Below are 25,063 nucleotides of genomic sequence, written 5' to 3' on the forward strand. Positions count from 1 at the left end.
CTGATTTCAAAACTTGTACTAATATTTACGATTATAACCGCGTCTCCTGCGAGTGAGCCAGTTTGTCTACTCATAAGACAAAAAATTAAATAAAAATAAAATACAACCAACTGCAAAACTTACAAACGTACCCACTAAACTAAACAGCGAAAAATAACATCATACTATATATTTATGTTCTTCCTGCTGATCAGTTTAAAGACAATGCTAAGCCGTATTATTATTATTTTTTATTAGTATTCGTATTAATTTAGGCCGTTTCTGAAAGAACCACATGAAAGAGCACTATTTGAAATACCTACCTAAAAATTTTTAATATTCATAACTTCATATAAATCATCGGCTTGCATTGTATTTGTAACGATAGTTTAACGCGCATAAATATCCCGTGCCGTTTACCTTACCTTTGAATGAGAATGAGTAATTATTCTTTCTGATGCTACCTAAGCAGTGTCGCTATTCTCCGTAACACAATAAATATGTTTCATCAAATTTTTAATTACTGCTTTTTAACCGTTCTTAATTACTCAAGGTATGATGCGCCTATGAAAGAATTCACCCCGCCCAGGGACTCAAAATAGGCGTAAATGTACTTACTTAATTTTGTTCATGTTTGCATTTACAATATTTGCTTGTCAATTTTTTTACTGTACCGTGACGAAATATCCCGTGCTGTTTACTTTCCATTTAGGGCAATTTAATTTGCCGTTTGCTGATATTCTTCTTTATGCTGCTTCTTAAGCAGTGTCGCTATTTTTCGTATCACAATAAATATACGTTCCACTAAATTTTTAGCTACTGCCTTTTAACCATTCTTGGTTACTATCTTGATGCGCCTGTTATAAAACTCACCCCGCCCAGGGACGCCCGTATAGTCGTGAATATACTTACTCGATTTTGTTCAAGATTGTATTTACATTATTTGCTTGTCAACTTTTTTATTGATTTAACATATAGAGTGTTTAGTATCTAATATACTAAACACTGTATATGTCAAATCCGCTGCAAAATTTTAATGAATCTGTACTGTGAAATTTTATTTGTCATTTGCTGTTTTGCATCTTTTTACTGCTTCTAAAAAATAAGTGGGAGGGCATGTGCAAGCCCGCCTGGGTTAGTACCACACACTCGCATGTATTTAATATTCGCATTTGATAAAGGTGCTTCGTGCAAATGTGAATATTAATACAATCTTACCTCAACAATAGTACTTATACGGTTGTATTTAAAATAAACATTTTTGTTGATTTTTACTTCCAGAAAACAATAACAAATGCTTTTTAACCGACTTTAAAAAGGAGGAGGTTTCTCAATTTGACCGTATATATTTTAGACTTAAATTTAGTTCAGTTAATAGTCAGTACAACCGCATTTCGGTATCTATTGTTAGGGGTAGAGTGACGAGTGAGCCAGTTTATCAGCACACGAGACAAAACACCTCGGGGTCTTGTTTCTTTGTGACATTCTAAACTAAAATTCGTGGCACCAAATTTAGCGGTTCCTTATGAAATGCTGAATTTCATGTCACTAGTTACGAATAACATAAAATTGAAAATTTTGAAGAACCCCCGAATGTCATGAAATTATTAATTACACTTTCGATCAAGTCATCAATAGTCTCTTTCAGTGCGCTTTCATTTGAGACCCCACTCGAATATATTTGCTGACATTCTGTTGTTCTTCCCAATTTCACCCTTTTAAACAGCTCAACCGATTTTCATCAAACATGTCTAAGAGCACTCGTCCGTACTTAATACAAAAATAACTAAATTGAAATCGCTTCATCCGTTCAGCAACTACAGTGCCACAGACATGCTGACTGACAGACAGACAGACATGTCAAACTTATTTGACATGTCTGTCTGTCTGTCATGTTTAACACCCCTCTTTTTGCGTCCGAGGTTAATAAAGAATGAACTTAGAAACAGGATCCAAGTCTCGAGGGTAGAAACAATTATTAGTCATAATTGTATCGTCTGCCCTGTTTTAGTAATAAATTTATTTTATCAACATAATTTTTCAAATACCCTTATTATTATTAAATATAATTTTATATGTCACTAATACTTCCGCATATTTGTAACGATAGTTCTTCATGCATAAATATCCCGTGTCGGTTACTTTCCACTAGGGCATTTTAATTTGCCGTTTGCTGTTATTCTTCTTTCTGCTGCTTCTTAAGCAGTGTCGCTATTTTCCGTGTCACAATAAATACGTACCACTAAATTTTTAGCTTCTGTTTGTTAACCGTTCGTGATTACTGCAGTTATATTGCTCCTGTCATAGAACTCACCCCGCCCAGGGACTAGATACAGGCGTGAATATACTTACTTGGTTTAGTTCAAGATTGCATTTACAATATTTGCTTGTCAATTACTTTTTTTTTATTTTACTTAAAGAGTGTTTAGTATCTGATACCGCGGCAAAATTTTAATGAATCTCTACGTTTTATTATTCTTTTTATTATATCTCTAATGACAAAAGTTTGTCGTTGTATGCTTCAAGTAAAAATTTCTTATGCCCATAACTTTCCCGTGCCATACAGTGAAAAATAAGTGGGAGGGCATGTGCAAGCCCGCCTGGGTTAGTACCACACACTCGCATGTATTTAATATTCGCATTTGATAAAGGTGCTTCGTGCAAATGTGAATATTAATACAATCTTACCTCAACAATAGTACTAATACGGTTGTATTTAAAATAAACTGGACTTTGTCCGGTCCAAAAACATTTTTGTTGATTTTTAGTTCCTGGAAACAACAACAAATGCTTTTAGACTTCAATTAAGTTCAGTTAGTATTGAGTACAACCGTATTTCAGTATCTATTGTTAGGAGTAGAGTGACGAGTGAGCCAGTTTCTCAGCACACGAGACAAAACACCTCAGGGTCTTTTATGACATTCTAAATTGAAATTCGTGGCAACATATTTAGCCGTTCTTTCTGGAATGCTAAATTTGTCGTCACTTGTTACGAATAAAGAATGAACTAATAAAAAAGATCCAAGTCTCACGGGGCAGAAACAGTTATTAGTCAAGATTGTATCGTCTGCCCAATTTTTGTAACAAATTTATTTTAAAAACATCAGTTTTCAAATACCCTTATTATTTAATATAGTTTTACCTGTCACTGATTCTTCCGCGTATTTGTGACGATAGTTTTACGCGCATAAAAATCCCGTGCCGTTTACCTTCCGTTCAGGACTATTTTGTTTGCCGTTTGCCGTTATTCTTCTTTCTGCTGATCCCTAAGCAGTGTCGCTATTCTCCTTATCTCAATAAATACGTTTCACCAAATTTGTAACTACTCCTTTTTAGTCGTTATTGATTACTCCAGTTATGATGCGTCGGTTAAACAACTCACCCCGCCCAGGGACTCGATACAGGCGTGAATAACTGAATGAATCAAATTAGCTTTATAATATCAATGACCAAATGGAAATATAATTTAAAAAACACTGATTTTTTCGAAATTATAATTAAAACTGCATAAGCTTATTCGTCGAGTAACAATAGATAACTTTCCCGTGCCGTACAGTGAAAAATAAGTGGGAGGGCATGTGCAAGCCCGCCTGGGTTAGTACCACACACTCGCATGTGTTTAATATTCGCATTTGATAAAGGTGCTTCGTGCAAATGTGAATATTAATACAATCTTACCTCAACAATAGTACTTATACGGTTGTATTTAAAATAAACTGGACTTTGTCCGGTCCAAAAACATTTTTGTTGATTTTTAGTTCCTGGAAACAACAACAAATGCTTTTAGACTTCAATTAAGTTCAGTTAGTATTGAGTACAACCGTATTTCAGTATCTATTGTTAGGAGTAGAGTGACGAGTGAGCCAGTTTCTCAGCACACGAGACAAAACACCTCGGGGTCTTTTATGACATTCTAAATTGAAATTCGTGGCAACATATTTAGCCGTTCTTTCTGGAATGCTAAATTTGTCGTCACTTGTTACGAATAAAGAATGTACTAATAAAAAAGATCCAAGTCTCACGGGGCAGAAACAGTTATTAGTCAAGATTGTATCGTCTGCCCAATTTTTGTAACAAATTTATTTTAAAAACATCAGTTTTCAAATACCCTTATTATTTAATATAGTTTTACCTGTCACTGATTCTTCCGCGTATTTGTGACGATAGTTTTACGCGCATAAAAATCCCGTGCCGTTTACCTTCCGTTCAGGACTATTTTGTTTGCCGTTTGCCGTTATTCTTCTTTCTGCTGATCCCTAAGCAGTGTCGCTATTCTCCTTATCACAATAAATACGTTTCACCAAATTTGTAGCTACTCCTTTTTAGTCGTTCTTGATTACTCCAGTTATGATGCGTCGGTTAAACAACTCACCCCGCCCAGGGACTCGATACAGGCGTGAATAACTGAATGAATCAAATTAGCTTTATAATATCAATGACCAAATAGAAATATAATTTAAAAAACACTGATTTTAATTTTTCGACATTATAATTAAAACTGCATAAGCTTATTCGTCGAGTAACAAAAGATAACTTTCCCGTGCCGTACAGTGAAAAATAAGTGGGAGGGCATGTGCAAGCCCGCCTGGGTTAGTACCACACACTCGCATGTATTTAATATTCGCATTTGATAAAGGTGCTTCGTGCAAATGTGAATATTAATACAATCTTACCTCAACAATAGTACTTATACGGTTGTATTTAAAATAAACTGGACTTTGTCCGGTCCAAAAACATTTTTGTTGATTTGTAGTTCCTGGAAACAACAACAAATGCTTTTAGACTTCAATTAAGTTCAGTTAGTATTGAGTACAACCGTATTTCAGTATATATTGTTAGGAGTAGAGTGACGAGTGAGCCAGTTTCTCAGCACACGAGACAAAACACCTCGGGGTCTTTTATGACATTCTAAATTGAAATTCGTGGCAACATATTTAGCCGTTCTTTCTGGAATGCTAAATTTGTCGTCACTTGTTACGAATAAAGAATGAACTAATAAAAAAGATCCAAGTCTCACGGGGCAGAAACAGTTATTAGTCAAGATTGTATCGTCTGCCCAATTTTTGTAACAAATTTATTTTAAAAACATCAGTTTTCAAATACCCTTATTATTTAATATAGTTTTACCTGTCACTGATTCTTCCGCGTATTTGTGACGATAGTTTTACGCGCATAAAAATCCCGTGCCGTTTACCTTCCGTTCAGGACTATTTTGTTTGCCGTTTGCCGTTATTCTTCTTTCTGCTGATCCCTAAGCAGTGTCGCTATTCTCCTTATCACAATAAATACGTTTCACCAAATTTGTAGCTACTCCTTTTTAGTCGTTCTTGATTACTCCAGTTATGACGCGTCGGTTAAAAAACTCACCCCGCCCAGGGACTAGATACAGGCGTGAATAACTGAATGAATCAAATTAGCTTTATAATATCAATGACCAAATGGAAATATAATTTAAAAAACACTGATTTTTTCGAAATTATAATTAAAACTGCATAAGCTTATTCGTCGAGTAACAATAGATAACTTTCCCGTGCCGTACAGTGAAAAATAAGTGGGAGGGCATGTGCAAGCCCGCCTGGGTTAGTACCACACACTCGCATGTATTTAATATTCGCATTTGATAAAGGTGCTTCGTGCAAATGTGAATATTAATACAATCTTACCTCAACAATAGTACTAATACGGTTGTATTTAAAATAAACTGGACTTTGTCCGGTCCAAAAACATTTTTGTTGATTTTTAGTTCCTGGAAACAACAACAAATGCTTTTAGACTTCAATTAAGTTCAGTTAGTATTGAGTACAACCGTATTTCAGTATCTATTGTTAGGAGTAGAGTGACGAGTGAGCCAGTTTCTCAGCACACGAGACAAAACACCTCAGGGTCTTTTATGACATTCTAAATTGAAATTCGTGGCAACATATTTAGCCGTTCTTTCTGGAATGCTAAATTTGTCGTCACTTGTTACGAATAAAGAATGTACTAATAAAAAAGATCCAAGTCTCACGGGGCAGAAACAGTTATTAGTCAAGATTGTATCGTCTGCCCAATTTTTGTAACAAATTTATTTTAAAAACATCAGTTTTCAAATACCCTTATTATTTAATATAGTTTTACCTGTCACTGATTCTTCCGCGTATTTGTGACGATAGTTTTACGCGCATAAAAATCCCGTGCCGTTTACCTTCCGTTCAGGACTATTTTGTTTGCCGTTTGCCGTTATTCTTCTTTCTGCTGATCCCTAAGCAGTGTCGCTATTCTCCTTATCACAATAAATACGTTTCACCAAATTTGTAGCTACTCCTTTTTAGTCGTTCTTGATTACTCCAGTTATGATGCGTCGGTTAAACAACTCACCCCGCCCAGGGACTCGATACAGGCGTGAATAACTGAATGAATCAAATTAGCTTTATAATATCAATGACCAAATAGAAATATAATTTAAAAAACACTGATTTTAATTTTTCGACATTATAATTAAAACTGCATAAGCTTATTCGTCGAGTAACAAAAGATAACTTTCCCGTGCCGTACAGTGAAAAATAAGTGGGAGGGCATGTGCAAGCCCGCCTGGGTTAGTACCACACACTCGCATGTATTTAATATTCGCATTTGATAAAGGTGCTTCGTGCAAATGTGAATATTAATACAATCTTACCTCAACAATAGTACTTACACGGTTGTATTTAAAATAAACTGGACTTTGTCCGGTCCAAAAACATTTTTGTTGATTTGTAGTTCCTGGAAACAACAACAAATGCTTTTAGACTTCAATTAAGTTCAGTTAGTATTGAGTACAACCGTATTTCAGTATCTATTGTTAGGAGTAGAGTGACGAGTGAGCCAGTTTCTCAGCACACGAGACAAAACACCTCAGGGTCTTTTATGACATTCTAAATTGAAATTCGTGGCAACATATTTAGCCGTTCTTTCTGGAATGCTAAATTTGTCGTCACTTGTTACGAATAAAGAATGAACTAATAAAAAAGATCCAAGTCTCACGGGGCAGAAACAGTTATTAGTCAAGATTGTATCGTCTGCCCAATTTTTGTAACAAATTTATTTTAAAAACATCAGTTTTCAAATACCCTTATTATTTAATATAGTTTTACCTGTCACTGATTCTTCCGCGTATTTGTGACGATAGTTTTACGCGCATAAAAATCCCGTGCCGTTTACCTTCCGTTCAGGACTATTTTGTTTGCCGTTTGCCGTTATTCTTCTTTCTGCTGATCCCTAAGCAGTGTCGCTATTCTCCTTATCACAATAAATACGTTTCACCAAATTTGTAGCTACTCCTTTTTAGTCGTTCTTGATTACTCCAGTTATGACGCGTCGGTTAAAAAACTCACCCCGCCCAGGGACTCGATACAGGCGTGAATAACTGAATGAATCAAATTGGCTTTATAATATCAATGACCAAATGGAAATATAATTTAAAAAACACTGATTTTTCGACATTATAATTAAAACTGCATAAGCTTATTCGTCGAGTAACAATAGATAACTTTCCCGTGCCATACAGTGAAAAATAAGTGGGAGGGCATGTGCAAGCCCGCCTGGGTTAGTACCACACACTCGCATGTATTTAATATTCGCATTTGATAAAGGTGCTTCGTGCAAATGTGAATATTAATACAATCTTACCTCAACAATAGTACTTATGCGGTTGTATTTAAAATAAACTGGATTTTGTCCGGTTCAAAAAAAATTTTCAAAAAAAGGGAGAGGTTACTCAATTCGTCCGTATATATTTTAGACTTTAATTTAGTTCAGTTAATAGTGAGTACAACCGCATTTCGGTATCTATTGTTAGGGGTAGAGTGACGAGTGAGCCAGTTTATCAGCACACGAGACAAAACACCTCAGGGGTCTTGTTTTTTTGTGACATTCTAAACTAAAATTCGTGGCACCAAATTTAGCGGCTCTTTATGAAATACTGAATTTGATGTCACTAGTTACGAATAACATAAAATTGAAAATTTTGAAGAACCCCCGAATGTCATGAAATTATTAATTACACTTTCGATCAAGTCATCAATAGCCTCTTTCAGTGCGCTTTCATTTGAGACCCCACTCGAATATATTTGCTGACATTCAGTTGTTCTTCCCAATTTCACCCCTCACAACTTTTAAACAGCTCAACCGATTTTCATCAAACATGTCTAAGAGCACTCGTCCGTAAGTCACCTTTAATACGAAAATAACTAAATTGAAATCGCTTCATCCGTTCAGCAACTACAGTGCCACAGACATGCTGACTGACAGACAGACAAACACGTCAAACTTATAACACCCCTCTTTTTGCGTCCGAGGTTAATAAAGAAAGAACTTAGAAACAGGATCCAAGTCTCGAGGGTAGAAACAATTATTAGTCATAATTGTATTGTCTGCCCTGTTTTAGTAATACATTTATTTTATCAACATAATTTTTCAAATACCCTTATTATTATTAAATATAATTTTATATGTCACTAATACTTCCGCATATTTGTAACGATAGTTCTTCATGCATAAATATCCCGTGTCGGTTACTTTCCACTGAGGGCATTTTAATTTGCCGTTTGCTGTTATTCTTCTTTCTGCTGCTTCTTAAGCAGTGTCGCTATTTTCCGTGTCACAATAAATACGTTCCACTAAATTTTTAGCTTCTGTTTGTTAACCGTTCGTGATTACTGCAGTTATATTGCTCCTGTCATAGAACTCACCCCGCCCAGGGACTAGATACAGGCGTGAATATACTTACTTGGTTTAGTTCAAGATTGCATTTACAATATTTGCTTGTCAATTACATTTTTTTATTTTACTTAAAGAGTGTTTAGTATCTGATACCGCGGCAAAATTTTAATGAATCTCTACGTTTTATTATTCTTTTTATTATATCTCTAATGACAAAAGTTTGTCGTTGTATGCTTCAAGTAAAAATTTCTTATGCCCATAACTTTCCCGTGCCATACAGTGAAAAATAAGTGGGAGGGCATGTGCAAGCCCGCCTGGGTTAGTACCACACACTCGCATGTATTTAATATTCGCATTTGATAAAGGTGCTTCGTGCAAATGTGAATATTAATACAATCTTACCTCAACAATAGTACTTATACGGTTGTATTTAAAATAAACTGGACTTTGTCCGGTCCAAAAACATTTTTGTTGATTTTTAGTTCCTGGAAACAACAACAAATGCTTTTAGACTTCAATTAAGTTCAGTTAGTATTGAGTACAACCGTATTTCAGTATCTATTGTTAGGAGTAGAGTGACGAGTGAGCCAGTTTCTCAGCACACGAGACAAAACACCTCAGGGTCTTTTATGACATTCTAAATTGAAATTCGTGGCAACATATTTAGCCGTTCTTTCTGGAATGCTAAATTTGTCGTCACTTGTTACAAATAAAGAATGTACTAATAAAAAAGATCCAAGTCTCACGGGGCAGAAACAGTTATTAGTCAAGATTGTATCGTCTGCCCAATTTTTGTAACAAATTTATTTTAAAAACATCAGTTTTCAAATACCCTTATTATTTAATATAGTTTTACCTGTCACTGATTCTTCCGCGTATTTGTGACGATAGTTTTACGCGCATAAAAATCCCGTGCCGTTTACCTTCCGTTCAGGACTATTTTGTTTGCCGTTTGCCGTTATTCTTCTTTCTGCTGATCCCTAAGCAGTGTCGCTATTCTCCTTATCACAATAAATACGTTTCACCAAATTTGTAGCTACTCCTTTTTAGTCGTTCTTGATTACTCCAGTTATGATGCGTCGGTTAAACAACTCACCCCGCCCAGGGACTCGATACAGGCGTGAATAACTGAATGAATCAAATTAGCTTTATAATATCAATGACCAAATAGAAATATAATTTAAAAAACACTGATTTTAATTTTTCGACATTATAATTAAAACTGCATAAGCTTATTCGTCGAGTAACAATAGATAACTTTCCCGTGCCGTACAGTGAAAAATAAGTGGGAGGGCATGTGCAAGCCCGCCTGGGTTAGTACCACACACTCGCATGTATTTAATATTCGCATTTGATAAAGGTGCCACGCGCAAATGTGAATAATAATACAATCTTACCTCAACAATAGTACTGATACGGTTGTATTTAAAACATGCTGTACTTTGTCCGGTTTAAAAACATTTTTATTTATTTTTATTTCGTGAAAATATTAAAAATCCTTTTATACTTCATTTAACTTCAGTTTGTAGTAAGTACAACCGCATTTCAGTATCTATTGTTGGGGATAGAATGACGAGTGAGCCAGTTTGTCAGCACACGAGACAAAACATCTCAGGGTCTTGTTTCTTTGTGATATTCTAAACTGAAATTCGTGGCACCAAATTTACTTGTTATTTCTGACATGTTAAGTTTGATATCACGAGTTACGAATAACGAATTAACAAAGAAACAGGGTCCAAGTCTCCCATCACTCACCCTCTCTGCCCTTTTTCTTATACATTTATTTTATTAAAATAATTTTCACATATCTTTTGATTTATGTTCTCAAAATTGTTAAATATTAAGTGTCCTCCATATTGTGCATTTGATATTAATTTTACTATTTTTATTCTCGAATAGCATCGAATAGTCTTTAAATATCACTAAGTGCTTGACTAGTTTTAAAGTAAAAGTATCATATCTAATTTATCTTTCAGTTTAGGTGCAGCATACTTATCCAATGATTTCCGACATTATGATATTATTTATTGTAACTTGCTTTGTCTTGTATATTATTCATATTATTCATAGCTGAATTCTGATATTTTCTAAGGAGATGGATGATGTTACACCCAGCCAACCTACCTGATGCACATAACCTACTAAAATCAACAAAAAATAATAAAATAAAAAAAAAGAAATACAACAATACTGTAATGAATTAATCAATAGAGATGGGAAGAAGGACAAAGAAAACGATTAAAGACTAAAAGAAAGAGCAACAGATAAAAGGAGACAGGTTTTTGAATTGTGCTACTGAATTACAAAAAAGATATTGACCAGAAATTCATCCTTCTTCTCATTTTTTATTTAATATCATCCATTTCCTTTAAATAAGCAAGCATTTTAGATTATCCATAAGTAATTCATAGGTTAGCCTGTCTCGTAGATTTATGTTAGGGTATTTAGTTTTAAGTTAGTTTAAGTAGTTTTAAGTTAGGTTAAGTAGTTTTAAGTTAGGTTAAGTAGTTTTAAGTTAGATAAACTAGTCTTAAGAAGACGCCGCGGAGTCTCTCATAAAAATATTTGAATAAAAATATTTTCTTCACTCTTTAACTAAAGTATAGTGAACGTGCACAGAGATAGAAGATAAGCAGTTACTAAGATATTGAAATTAAATTGAAAATTAGCAATATGATTGTAAGTTGACTAAAATTTGTATTCGGTCAAGTCAAAAGTTTCGAGAGTCATCATGTATCGCTCCTAGGATGATTAGTTTGAGTACTTTAACATTCGTCACAGCAAGATAAGCAGAAGGAGTTTACCAATTAGGCGGGTGTCGTAAGAGCCATATATAACATCCATTTGCAGCAGAAGGAGTTTTCCAACTAGGCGGATGTTTAAAGATACAACATTCATTCGTTGCAAGAAGTTAACCAGAAGTAGTTTTCCAACAAAGCAGCTTTCAAGAGAGCCATATACAACATCCATTCACTAAAGGTTAAGCATAATGAGATTTCCAACTATGTTTAGAGTCATCATGAGAGTCAGCAAGTTAAGCTGAAGGAGTTTTCCAACCAGGTGTATGTCAAAAGATCCATATACTACATCCACTTGCCGCAGCAAGTTAAGCAGTTTGTCGACCTCCTCAGCAGGGACAGGTGACATACAAATATGAGCAAGTGGTCGACTTGATTGCCAGTAAATCGACTACTTCGTTGTGATTGCATGTCCCCACAGACGGCCTAAAAACAGGTTAATTGAGAATTAGGCTCAATAGTTCAACGGTAAAGGGGCCGGACTCAACACCGAGGGGTTCGATCCCGGCCCGCTGGACTATCGACCTACCCACTCCTAACACAGTTTTTAGGTTCAACACTGCTTGCCTGCCGGTCATTATTATCAACCTATTAAAATGTACATCAGAATCAATTGAGAAATGTCATTTGCCTACTTAGTACGGATCTCGTAAAGAAGGCATAACAAATACAAACCCTCACATGTTATATAATTGGGATAGAAAATAAATGATTGAAAATATCCACATCGACACATTGCACATTGGTTGCATATAGGTTGTTACATTATTGCAGCGTTATAGAATTAAATGAATATTTTTTTTATAATTTATTAAAAAAAATAAGTCCTTCAGGCATTGGTTACTTTAAAATAAATCGTACACTAGATCATACAATCTATACTAATATTATAATGCTAAAGAGTTTGTTTGTTTGTTTGTTTGATTGATTGAACGCGCTAATCTCAGAAACTACTGGACCGATTCGAAAAATTCTTTCAGTGTTAGATAGCCCATTTATCGAGGAAGGCTATAGGCTATATTATCCCCGTATTCCTACGGTACAGGGAACCACGCGGGTGAAACCGCGCGACGCCAGCTAGTATATAATAATTATAAAAAGTAAAGGTTGCCTGCTTTCACACTGCAACTGTGGGGTTGCCAGATATAAACAATTCAGCAATGTTATCACATACCCTCATCATTTATTTAATCATCAAATGTGTCAAATGAAAGCTTATTTTATTCGTGTCTTTTATCTACTTTATGGTTTCCTAAATGTTGTATGAAAAATCTGTTTGGCCCCAACTTTACTAGGCAACCTATTTGGAATGTGTCACTGTGAACATTAACTATCATTTATTTCATAGCACTAATGAATATCAGATGAGGGTATATAATTCTAATGTCGGATCTTAGACCAACTGTATCACATCAACCAGTAGGCACCGGTGACATTTGTTACATAGAATCTCAATTTCGTATATGTAAACTGTCATACGTCAAAGATAGTGAATTAGACGGCTGTATCGTCTGGAGTGCACGCTGTTTGTGATTTTAATAACTATTCAGCATTCTGGAGCATACCGGATGTAAACCAATTTTATGTATTCGATATTAAAATAAAAATAATAATAAAAGCCTCATTTAAGTTTAGGTATGTGCATAAACTAGTACAAAAATATAAAGTTTGTTGTGGGATTTTTCTCATAGCAATAAGCCTTTAGGAATATAATTTGAATTACTATTTTAATTATTAGTGTTAGTAAATTTTTTCAATATTAACATTCTTTAATTTGTTCTTTCTGGATAAAACATTAATTGAGTTTGAATATAATAAATAGTATACTATATTTCTACTTAACCTATATTGTATACAATGAAGATTCTCAATATTCTAAACGAAATTTGACTTTTGATTTGATCATAATTTGAGCCAACTTTTAGTATTTACTACATAATTACAAAACAATACCTATAAATTATTACTCTCAAAATACATATGTTCACTTCAATTCTCAGAAATCTGAATAAATAAATAAATTTATTACTAAAATTTTATCAAATAATTTATTTATTTATTAAATGAAAATATTATTAAATTATTATGTATCTTTTTGTTATAAAGAAAATGTGTGCATAGTTTCATGTCCCTTCTGCTAAGAAAAACAATTGAAAAATTCTCTCCTTTAATTCCGTCCTTCTCCTGTGGACTTTAGATAATTGAATTACTGCTTATTTTCAGTCTGTGTAGTGCACGTCGTCGTCGTAGTAGTGATCAATAATAACTGATTATTCAGCATACGGAAGCACTTAGCGTCACACTAATTAGGTGTATTTGCTATTATTTAAGTACCTATTTAAAAAACAAAGAAAATGTTAATATTTATGTATGTATTTAGATCGCATTATAGGGCATGTTCTGCTAGTACGATTTCTGACAATTAAAAAAGTAGCTAAGAAAGGGAAACCTCAGCTAGGTCATCTTTAGGCTGTTTCCAGACTAATGCGCTATTTAACCCCTCACAGCGTTAGTTTTCAATTCTACGAGATTTTGTAAACCCTAAAGAACATCCATCATAATACCATCATAATCAGTATAATTAAGGAAACTTTTATTATAATTATAATTATAAGAAGGTTTGAAAATGATGAGTTTAGGATTTTTTGTAGGTGTACAATTTATATTTTTTACATTCACCAAGTTTTTCGTACCCTTAATTCTTTATTTCGTACTAAATAACGCACGCTATTGACGATCAATTATTCTCTCGTTTTTGCAGCACCCACGACTATAATTGATCGTGTATTGGTCGCTGCGTGCATGACGGCTCGACTTATAAAACGTCTTCGCTGCCGTTTGCGCTGCAGAAACGTGAGAATATTTGACCATAAGTTATATTATTACCTACCTCTTATATTAACTGTGCAATGTTTAAATTATATTGACAACAATTGAAGTTTTCATATCGTTATGAATTATTTCAGCTCGTATTATATTCTTGCATTGTAGAAAAGGTATTCTATTTGTATCGGCCGTATTAGCAGTTAAGTATATAATAACCTTTATCACGCCTCGTACTTCCAATAGTTACCTATATTACTATGAACATTGATTTATATCCGATTGTAGCATACTATTGTAGTTATACATTTTATAAATCCCTAAATACTATCAAATTTGTCTTAGAACATAAAATTTATAACGTATTATAAAATTGGCAACATGTAGAACTGTAAAACTGTAATTTTGTAATATGTTAATCAATTAATTTACCATTAGTATTAAGACAGTATTAGCTCGATAGAGATAGAGCCGCGTGCAGTCATTTACAATAACCTCACCGTTACTCTGATTTACAAGTGCTTAAGCGCCAACGTTTTTTATGGCAGGGGAGGGATGATGCTATAACATAAAATTGAAAATTTTGGAAAACTCCGGAAGGTCATAAAATTATTAATTACGCTCTCGATCAAGTCATCAATATTCTCTTTCAGTGCGCTTTCATTTGGGACCCCACTCGAGTATATTTGCAGACATTCGGTTGGTCTTCCCCACTTTCACCCCCAGAACTTTTAAACGGCTTAACCAATTTTCAACAAATATGTTTAAGAACACTCGCACATAAGTCACCTTTCATCTATACTAATATTATAAAGCTGAAGAGTTTGTTTGTTTGATTGAACGCGCTAATCTCAGTAACTACTGGTCCGATTTGAAAAATTCTTTCAGTGTTAGATAGCCCATTTAACGAGGAAGGATATAGGCTATATTTTATCCCCGTATTCCTTCGGGAACGGGGACCACGCGGGTGAAACGGGGTGGCGTCATCTAGTACAAAATAAATTGAATTGAAATCGCTTAATCCGTTCGGGAGCTATGGTGCCACAGACAGACACGTCAAACATATAACACCTTACTTTTTGCGTCGGGGGTTAAAAAGTATACTTACCTACTCGAGCGGTGCGGAAACCTATTCATCAATCATCATTATCAACTGATCGACGTCCACTGCTGGACAAAGGCCTCTTGAATGGACTTCTAAACAAAACCGTCTTGCTACCTGCAACCCGCAACCTACTATTATTAGATTTATTAAATTTGGTAGGAAGATTAAATGTTTTAAGGATTTCCGCTTTCAGCAGTGGGATAAAAAAAACTGCAGAGTTTAAAAAACAACTTTTATCATTTTGCCCTTCCAAAGCGTCTGAAAATATTTTTGTTTTTGAAATTATTTTCTGTATAATAAAATAATTAACCGCGCTCATACCTTGAAAACAAAATTAGAAGGGTTTTTCTTAGCAACTTGGCTTGCTGTAGTGATACTATAAGGCTTTCGTTTAGACTATGGAACTCTAAAAAGGGATTTGGTTTTCAGAAAACGTCTTAAGTGAGATTTTTTAAAATTCAATAATAAGAGGATATTTTCTAAAAAAAGCCCTGTCTTTCGGAACCATAAGATCAATATTATAGTTCACCCAGATGAAAATTCAACCAAAAATTGGTAGGTACTTTTTCCCGCGAGGAGCACACCACTTCGAACATTATCAATTTATACTTATCAATAAAATGAAAAAAAATATTTAGGTAAAATTCCTGAATGTTTTAGTTTCTTAATTTTTATATATAACGTTTAAATCGATAATGAACCCGCAGTGGGATGTCGCCCGAGTAACAGATGACTCGTTTTCGGTTATATTTTCATTTCCTTGGGAAAACTAAAGTCTTTCAGGTCTGAAGGATTTATAGAAAATTATTCTCTATTTAGTGAATCTTTTTAATTAATAGTGGTACATGTATATTTCGTATATTATGTTAAAAGTAGGTGATTTTAGATTTACTTTTTCTTCCAAATCTAATTACTTGGAATCTTGAGTATTACGCATGTTTCCCTGTCTGATACAAAAAGTTGGCGTAAACAGCACCTAAGCTAAGCTAAGCTAAGCTAAGTTGTAAAATGCTAGACGTAGTATAAATGTCTCTATGCAAATCACCAATGTATTTTAGATAACTGTGTAGGTTATTGTAAAATAAATAGCCGTTATTTCTCTTCTATTAAATAATAACTACAATTAAAAGCTGAGGTAAATAAAGATAGTAACAAAACTAAGGATATAAAGAATATTAAATAATACTTTGTAGAATGCTTTCTTTTTTAAATTATAATAAGTAGCAATATATTAACCGTTTTCACTAGTAATACAATTTGAGACACAAGAATATTTAAGTAGCATTAATAAATAAATGTATAGTGGCCTATATAGTAGAATATTAGAGGGACACGAATGTCAATGTAATCATGTAAATTTAAATAACAAGGTATGACGAAAAACTGTAATAATTTTAAGTTAGTATTAGTATTAGTACTCGGAAAGTAATAGCTCGATAGTATGGAACAGAGACGCGTTTACTTTTAACCTTACCGTCTGTGAACAAAGAATATTTCTATACTAATATTATAAAGTGGATAGATTTGATTGTTTGTTTGTATGTTTTGAATAGACTCTGGACTACTACTAACTACTGAACCGATTTGAAAAATTCTTTTACTGTTGGGAAGCTACACTATCCTCGAGTGATATAGGCTATATTTTGTTCCTGCATTCCTACGGGAACGGGAACTCGCGGGTGAAACCGCGTGGCGCCTGCTAGTACCGTATATTTTTAATACGACCAACTTTCCTGTACCCCTGCAATGATATGGAAAACCCTGTTTTAGGAGTGAATACGACATAAGTCCAGGGGCGGTTGAACCACGAACTCTCAGCTTGATGAGTCCGACCCCTTACCGTGGACTTATTGGGTGTTGTATTTGTCTAAAAAGATTATAATACAAAATAACTATATATTAACGCTAATTACTATAAATAAGCCGTTAGTACCACACCATTGAGCTATTACCTACCTAGGAGTACTTACATAAAGGTGAAAAGATGCAGTACTAGATAATAGTTGTAAATACGAAGAAATGAGAAATACAATCGCAATAAAATGAACTAATAGCATGTAAATAATTATGTTAAATATAAACGACTATAAACACATAATATAATAGCATTTTAGCAATATAATTAGTTATAGTGGTTATAGTATATAGATTCTTCAATGTAAGATGGTGCGTGCGATAGATCAACCTATATAAAGTTTTATATTATTTTTTTATATAATGTATGACGGCTAATGTCTTAATTAACGCTACCCGCGGGAAAATCCACGCGACGTAGTATAAATCATAGACTCACTAATTGTTTAATTAATTAAAATAAATAGAACATATAAAAATTACTTTTAATAAATTATGTTATTTTGTTACTATATAATTTTGTTGCAATTGTCGATTGTTTGTTTCAAAAAATGTTCAATAGATAATTTAACAGAAATACATCTGTAATATTAGATAGATTTTGTCTGGTATTTGTCGTTATTATCACAAAAGCTTTTATTCAACAACGTACAATATTTTTTTAAGGAATAGGCTCGCGCTTGATCACGATCTCACCTGATGGTAAGTGTAGTGGTCTAAGATGTAACGCGCTTGCTTAGAAAATGTCTAATCACTCTCATCTTAAAGACGTCCCGGTTGTGCGAATTAGGAAACACTGACTTCGGGAGAGAGTTTCATACCCTAATCATGCGTATAAAAAACGAAGAACCAAATAAATGATGGAAACCTACCGGATGTCTTCCAGTGCGATGGTAAAATGATGAGAGTTGTACGATATAAATCTTGATCAAATTAATTACATTAATTTTAACGATTTTAATCGATAATTAATACTAGGGCCGTAGAATTGTTAATTAGTATTTACAAATCGTTTTTCCTGATCTCAATTTACGGCAAACTGACATCCGCCAGATGCACCATCCTACATTGATTAAATTGCAACCGGTATTCACAAGTAAGTAATCACATTCCACTTAAACACAAAAATCTAAAATTATTGTCTGCGATCGAAGACTTAAACTCTTCATCTACGGGCTAAGAATGCCACGGAAGAAAGAATGGAGGAAAAGTTCAATATTCCACAGCCCGACAAAAACACTCAAAACCAGGAACTTGTGATCCGAACCCACATGAGCTAACTATTGGACCAACGAGACAGTTGGTACCTAATTAAACCTTTTTTAGGGTTTGTATAATATAGTAACGGGGATATCATTGTACTAACACTACAATTCTCGTTTAAACTGACCTACCCGTTTAGAATTTGATTACTTACTTCAAACCGGGCAATAATATAAAATTCAAATTTTATTTGAATTTTGTTTCACAGTTGAATAAAAAATATAAAAAAGAAAAAAAAAAACATAAAATAAACAAAATCATACAAAAAAAATGACAGATAGACATGTCATGATCTTCAAGAAATATGCCTTACAAATGTACTACTAAAAAGAGAATATAACATAAAGATGGTTAGTAGTTGTTTAAGTAAAATATGTTTAATTGTATTATGGGTAATAAGGCACTATTAGCAAAACAATTCCTAATACGAATAGTCGTGTATTTAAACATATTTATGTACCTAATTACTTAAACTAATTAAACTCTTTTTCAGAAAATTAAAAATAAAATTAAGTACTAAAGAAATTGAGTTAGCGAAGATTTTTTTCACAAAATAAAAAGAAAAATTAAATTGATATAATATTATTATACCTTTTAACATAGAGAGCTGTGATAGCCCAGTGGATATGACCTCTGCCTCCGACTCCGGAGGGTGTGGGTTCAAATCCGGTCCGGGGCATGCACCTCCAACTTTTCAGTTGTGTGCATTTTAAGAAATTAAATATCACGTGTCTCAATCGGTGAAGGAAAACATCGGGAGGAAACCTGCATACCAGAGAATTATCTTAATTCTCTGCGTGTGTGAAGTCTGCCAATCCGCATTGGGCCAGCGTGGTGGACTATTACCCTCTCATTCTGAGAGGAGACTCGAGCTCAGCAGTCAGCCGAATATGGGTTGATGACGATAACATAAGAAACCTCTTTACTAATTGGTAGATACTTAGCATTGATAAATATTAAAATTCTTATTAATTATTGTCTTACCGTATAATATGCTCTACTGGCATGCTTGTAAGTTAGATTTTAGATTATAATAATTGTTCCTAATATGCAGGCCTTATTACCCATATGATCTAAGTCAAGTTGTAAATATAGTAAAAGTATTTGAAATGTGTACTTTGAACGCTCGCCCAACTACTTCCTCGTAGTTGTAAATATTTTAGTTATAAGTACTTAAGTAGGTATTTATAATGTTTAGAATGTACTCCTTAAAATACTTATTTATAATATTTAGACATTAATTCATAATATTAAAAATGTAATCCTTAGGACTTATTCCATAATGTATAATTTATAAGGTTTCTTAATCAATAGGATTATACTCTCTAATACTCAATAGAATAATAATTGTAGTCGGCTGCGTTCAAACGGCAATATTTAGTGGTTTTTTCATTTTATCAAAATCAGAAGAGGCAGTGTATGTATAACTATAAGTTGTCGTAAAGAAGGCTCTTGAAATTATTTTAATAAGTAACATCAGTGCTACAAGAAAATTGACGTAGGTTTTTTTATTTGTTTTTATCTATGTAATGTATTTTTCTTCTAATGAAATTTCTTTTTCTTTAAGTTTAAAATACAAACATTTTTTTTTAATAATTCAGGAGAGAAGCAAGTAACGTATCAAGTGGAAAGACGTGGTCTCTTCTTACCGCTGCTGGATGAAGCGTCATGATTTACTCGTACATACGTAAATGTTTTCAAATTCATAGTAAAGGTCTTTTATATGATTTCTAGTAATTTAACCAACCTTACAGTGTATATCATTTATGCGGGCAGAAAGTATTGAATGTGAAACTTAGTGGCGTTTAAGTTTTAGGTGCATACCTACTTGTACTACGCATTTTTAACATCTATAAGTTCAAATTTAAATCGTCAAGACCTACCCGTACCTATTTATGGTAAAGGCCGTGTGAACGTAGCCATTGCGTAATAATAATATTCGTTCAAAATAATTAAAATTAATCAATATACGTGTATAATCAACTCAGAATAATTACTTATGGATCTGACTCGCTAGACGTTACTTTTCTGCCAAAGTATATGGTCAACGATCTAATGCGATTATAAAAACTGTCTCTATAGAATCGATGTTTCATAGTTGTAATCCTGTTCGTCGGTTATAGAGCTTCGTAAAAATACCTTTTTGTGTTGAATGGTTTAAAAAATGGTCAACTACTTCTAGTTTAGTAAATAATATATATCTAATCTAAACTCGTTTTCTTCAAAAAATTACAAACAATTTGGGTGCGATACTAGTCCTTAGGTAATTAGTCTGAGATAATCAATGTTATTAACTATAAGTTTCAGAGGTTATTGATGCTTATTGTTTTGCTTTCAGCATGAGCTACTGTGCTACTTGCTATCCTATACGACTCGCCAACTACTTTTTACTTATCTAGGGTATACCGCGGCTTCTTTCGCGTTGAATTCGGTTTTTTTCTCTTATGTCAAAAGAACACAGCTCATGTGGTGCTCCAAGCTTAGCTTAATCTAAGATATTTATTAATGATAATAATTTGTTTTGCCCCCGTTTTCTCCACGTCGTATTCCTGCTACCCAGATCCGAAAAACCTGATTTTACAATTTCCACTCGAAACTCTGATCGTATGACAAATTTGACTGAACAACGTACAAGTACTATTTATGCGCTTAAAACAGGAAAGTAGTTTTGGAGATAGCGTGAAGAGACAGAGAGATAAGAGTTTTAAAGATTATTTTTTGTGCGTTTGTTGTCATTAAAAAGATGAATATGTTTTCAGAAGGTGAGTTTAATGTATATTATGATGTGTCCATTTTATTTCTAAGTTCGAAGTTCTTTAAAGTTTTTCAAAGGTCAAGGTGGAGTTCTTTTTGTGACTTTACATTTTTATTAATCGATCAAGACTTTTAAACTTTAATGTCGGACAATTAAAGGTCATAGCTCATTGGACCTACCCGGCGCCAGTCGTTCGCTGTCCACTCGGTGACGTCAAGTGGTCCACGGTAGAGTGCCGCGTGTCAACAAATTGAATGATAGTCCGCAGGAGGATGTCGCCTTGTTGACCAGTAAAAATCACCGAGGCGTCGTCCTCGCGCTAGAACGGACGTGAGTAGGTCACGTGGGTCACCGAGTGGTCCATTCACGTCCATGCGTTCCAGAGGGCGAGACGCTCCTGAGTTGATAACCATAGAGAGGCGAGAAGTACTGATCAGCAGGCGGGTGGACCCAACGAGCTATAACCTTAAATGTGGAAAACTATACACCCGTATTCATAAACATAGAATAAGATTTTTACCTCAATTTTCTTCAAAGTGCTACTGTTTAAAACTCACTTTTCTTTAAAGATATGTGGCGTATAAATCTTTATCTATGTTTATAAATGAGACCGATAATGTGGAAAGGGTATAATCGATCGCTGCGCCACACTTTTTATTTGACTTACAGTTTAAGTAGTCCCTAATGAAATTGCATTTAAGATGTTAGGTATATTAAAATGAAAACATGAAAAGGAAAAAATATTGGATTATATTCGATACGATTCAACAAGTTTGTAAAGATGTTGTAATAAATCTGATCATTGATTATAACAAAACACTCATATCAAATGGAAATGTACCATTTTCGAGAGAATAAAACTAGAATTCGATTAATTTAGATGAAGTTTACGATAAAATATATTTTTTTAAATTTAGCATTAGTAAAAATTTTGAAGATGCCAAACAAATTATGAACGAAATAGCCGAAATGAAATCATGCAAAAATAAACGGCGAATGTAGAAATTTAAGTTTGTAACATTTTTCATAAACGATTCAGATATAAGGACAAACGTAACAGAAGGCACTTTGGGCGGGGCACATTGACTGTGTGATGTAAAATTAGCGACTCCGTAACAGAAATCTCGTTGACTGATCCACCATCGGGTGACATCGCCCGAGTCGCAGGGCCAGGTAGTCAAGTATGTCTATTAGACCTAATTCCTATTCCTATTATTTTATGGAAAGAAACCGTCTATCTAAAAGATAATAAATAGATTAATGATGATTTAAGTTCCATATTTAAAAAAAAAAACGTTAGAAACACTATTTTGATGAAGAGGTTTGGAAAATAATGAAACATTTGCTTAATAAAAATAACTATACCTTTTTGTATCTGATACTCTTTGTAAACTATTAATTTATTTTATATATCTAGTATATAAGTAACGTTGAAGAGGCGGGAGATGTGAAGGGTCCTAAATTTTGTAATATTTTAATCACTACGGGTGTAGTTTGAGTTTATAATATGTACTGAAATTAGTACTAGAAACCGCTTTCATAAAATATTTTTTTCCTATAGAAAAAGTATTTGTACTATGCAAAATGAGCAGATATTTTCTTCTTTTCGTTGAGCAGATTAAATATTATATAAATCAATGCCTAGGTATAGAATCGAGATATTGCCAGAATTTTTTAAAAGAGTTTTTGTATTTTAAGAATATCCCTAATACCTACTTTTTGTAATGAGTAGATACTCGTAAGTAGAATAATTTATCTTAATTCCTAATACAGGCGCAGCATCGATAAATAGGTATAACCTATGGAATAAAATTTTACTACATTTCCTTTAGGTTTGTTCTATATAATATAGGGAAGTAAGGACATATTTTATGAAATATTTATAGTATATTTCGAACGAGCTTTATATCTTGCGCAACGCATTGTTTTTACTGTACTCCTTCTACTCGTTTCAGATTTAAATCTGTCTATTTTTATTCGTAGTTATAACAAAAAAGATTTTATGAGAACGAGATAGATAAACTGTTGTTATTATAATTTTTATTACTTTGACACCTTTTTTGCAACTATGTTAAGTATACAGGTACAGGTAAAAAGAAGACTGAAAAAGTATATAAAAATTATTACTTATTAGTTTACGTTTGATAAATTATGTAGGTAGTTTGACTACTAATCTCTGGACTAAAGTCAAACAGGGCTTGCCGGAAATGAATGTATAGGGGACCCATGGACGTATAGGGGAGCAAATTAACTCCTTAACTCTTTAGTTACGATAAACTACGTTTTGATCGATTAATAAATATAGGTACAGTATACGCCAAACTTCTTGTCCGCTCTGAAGTTCCAGAACGCTGAACTGCGCAGCTAATATAACCCTTCTGGGGTACGTTTTTGTACGCTGTGCATCCATACTTCTCGTGTTCAGTTCGGAAAAGAAGTTTTAGTAAAAATACCACTTACTTAAATAGGTATATAAGTTTGTTAATTTTGATAATATGTGTATAATTTGTTCGATAAATAATTATTTAAGTTTAAGTACAAAATACCTACTTTTTATATTTTAAAAGAACTAAGTTTTAGTAAAGCTAAAGCCAATTAAGTCACTACATTTAATCCTACCATTCTGTAACTTGTCAAAAAAGTATTTACCTACCTACCAAGTTATTACTGCTAATTCACTTTTGTCTAATTTTCGCAATTTGAAGATTCCTAGATCATTTTAATTCTGTTATTAAAATTAAATATATGTCCAATTTATATTTTTTTAATTTAACAAATAATGAACTTATACCAGTATTTGGAAAGCAGTTGTATTAAAAAAATATATTTTTACTTAATTATGTTTGATATACCTAACTGAATTAGCACTAATAATATATTGGTATGGTGGTTGAAACTAAAATAAAATGATAGAACCATGTTAATTTTAGATTCTTAAGTTGTCTCAAATACACCTTTTAAGTTAATGACTTGTTTTTATTGTGTATCCCTACATCATACCTATACCTAACTAAACTTTTACCTACTTAGTTTAGTACTTAAAGTACGCTGACTAAGTAGAAGAACCTGAACTGCAGAATATTTTCGGATATTAGCGACGTAGTTTTTTTTTTCATTTATTCATGAGAAAGTACAGAAGGCTTACAGAACAAGCTATAGACATACATACTTTCTACCTTGACAGGTGTATGAATATTAAAAGTAATATTATAATAACTAATAATAATTCCAATAATTAAATATTAAATTGGTGAACATGGTTTACTACGGACATGTACTGATGTACCTAACCAGCAATACCTTGACATCACAATCGCCATCAATTAAAATTATTCGATTTCAATTATTTGACATCTTTGAAGTATTTTCGACTTATTTGCCAGGGTCTATAGGTACCTGAGCCGTGATAGCCCAGTGGATCTCTGCCTCCGGATAGTGTGTTCGAATCCGGTCCGGGGCATGCACCTCCAACTTTTTTGTTGTGTGCATTTTAAGAAATTAAATATCACGTGTCTTAAACAGTGTAGAAAAAACATCGTGAGGAAACCTGCATACCTGAAAATTTTCTTAACACTCTGCGTGGGTGAAGTCTGCCAATCCGCATTGGGCCAGCGTGGTGGACTTTAGCCTAACCCCTCTCATTCTGAGAGGAGACTCGAGCTTAGCAGTGAGCCGAATATGGGTTGATAATGATGATGATGATGATAGGTACCTGCACTTGAAAAAATATACCTACTAGCCATAATAGTGTTCTAACTATGACCAATGTAAGGTATATCGATTAAATTAGTCGTTAATGTGCTAGGA

At 33.6% G+C, this 25,063-nt stretch overlaps 1 long non-coding RNA gene across 1 annotated transcript in view; it reads left to right on the plus strand.

Annotated features, from left to right (window-relative positions):
* LOC112043817 (uncharacterized) overlaps positions 1–24,222 on the plus strand; it is a 43,429-nt gene extending 19,207 nt beyond the window's left edge. Inside the window, exon 3 of the long non-coding RNA XR_008252335.1 lies at positions 1–24,222. This exon is cut by the window's left edge and continues 17,807 nt beyond it. This is a non-coding gene — a long non-coding RNA (uncharacterized LOC112043817).
* The last annotated feature ends 841 nt before the right edge of the window (positions 24,223–25,063 follow it).

Source organism: Bicyclus anynana, chromosome Z (genome assembly GCF_947172395.1).
Source record: "Bicyclus anynana chromosome Z, ilBicAnyn1.1, whole genome shotgun sequence".
Lineage (NCBI taxonomy): Eukaryota > Metazoa > Arthropoda > Insecta > Lepidoptera > Nymphalidae > Bicyclus > Bicyclus anynana.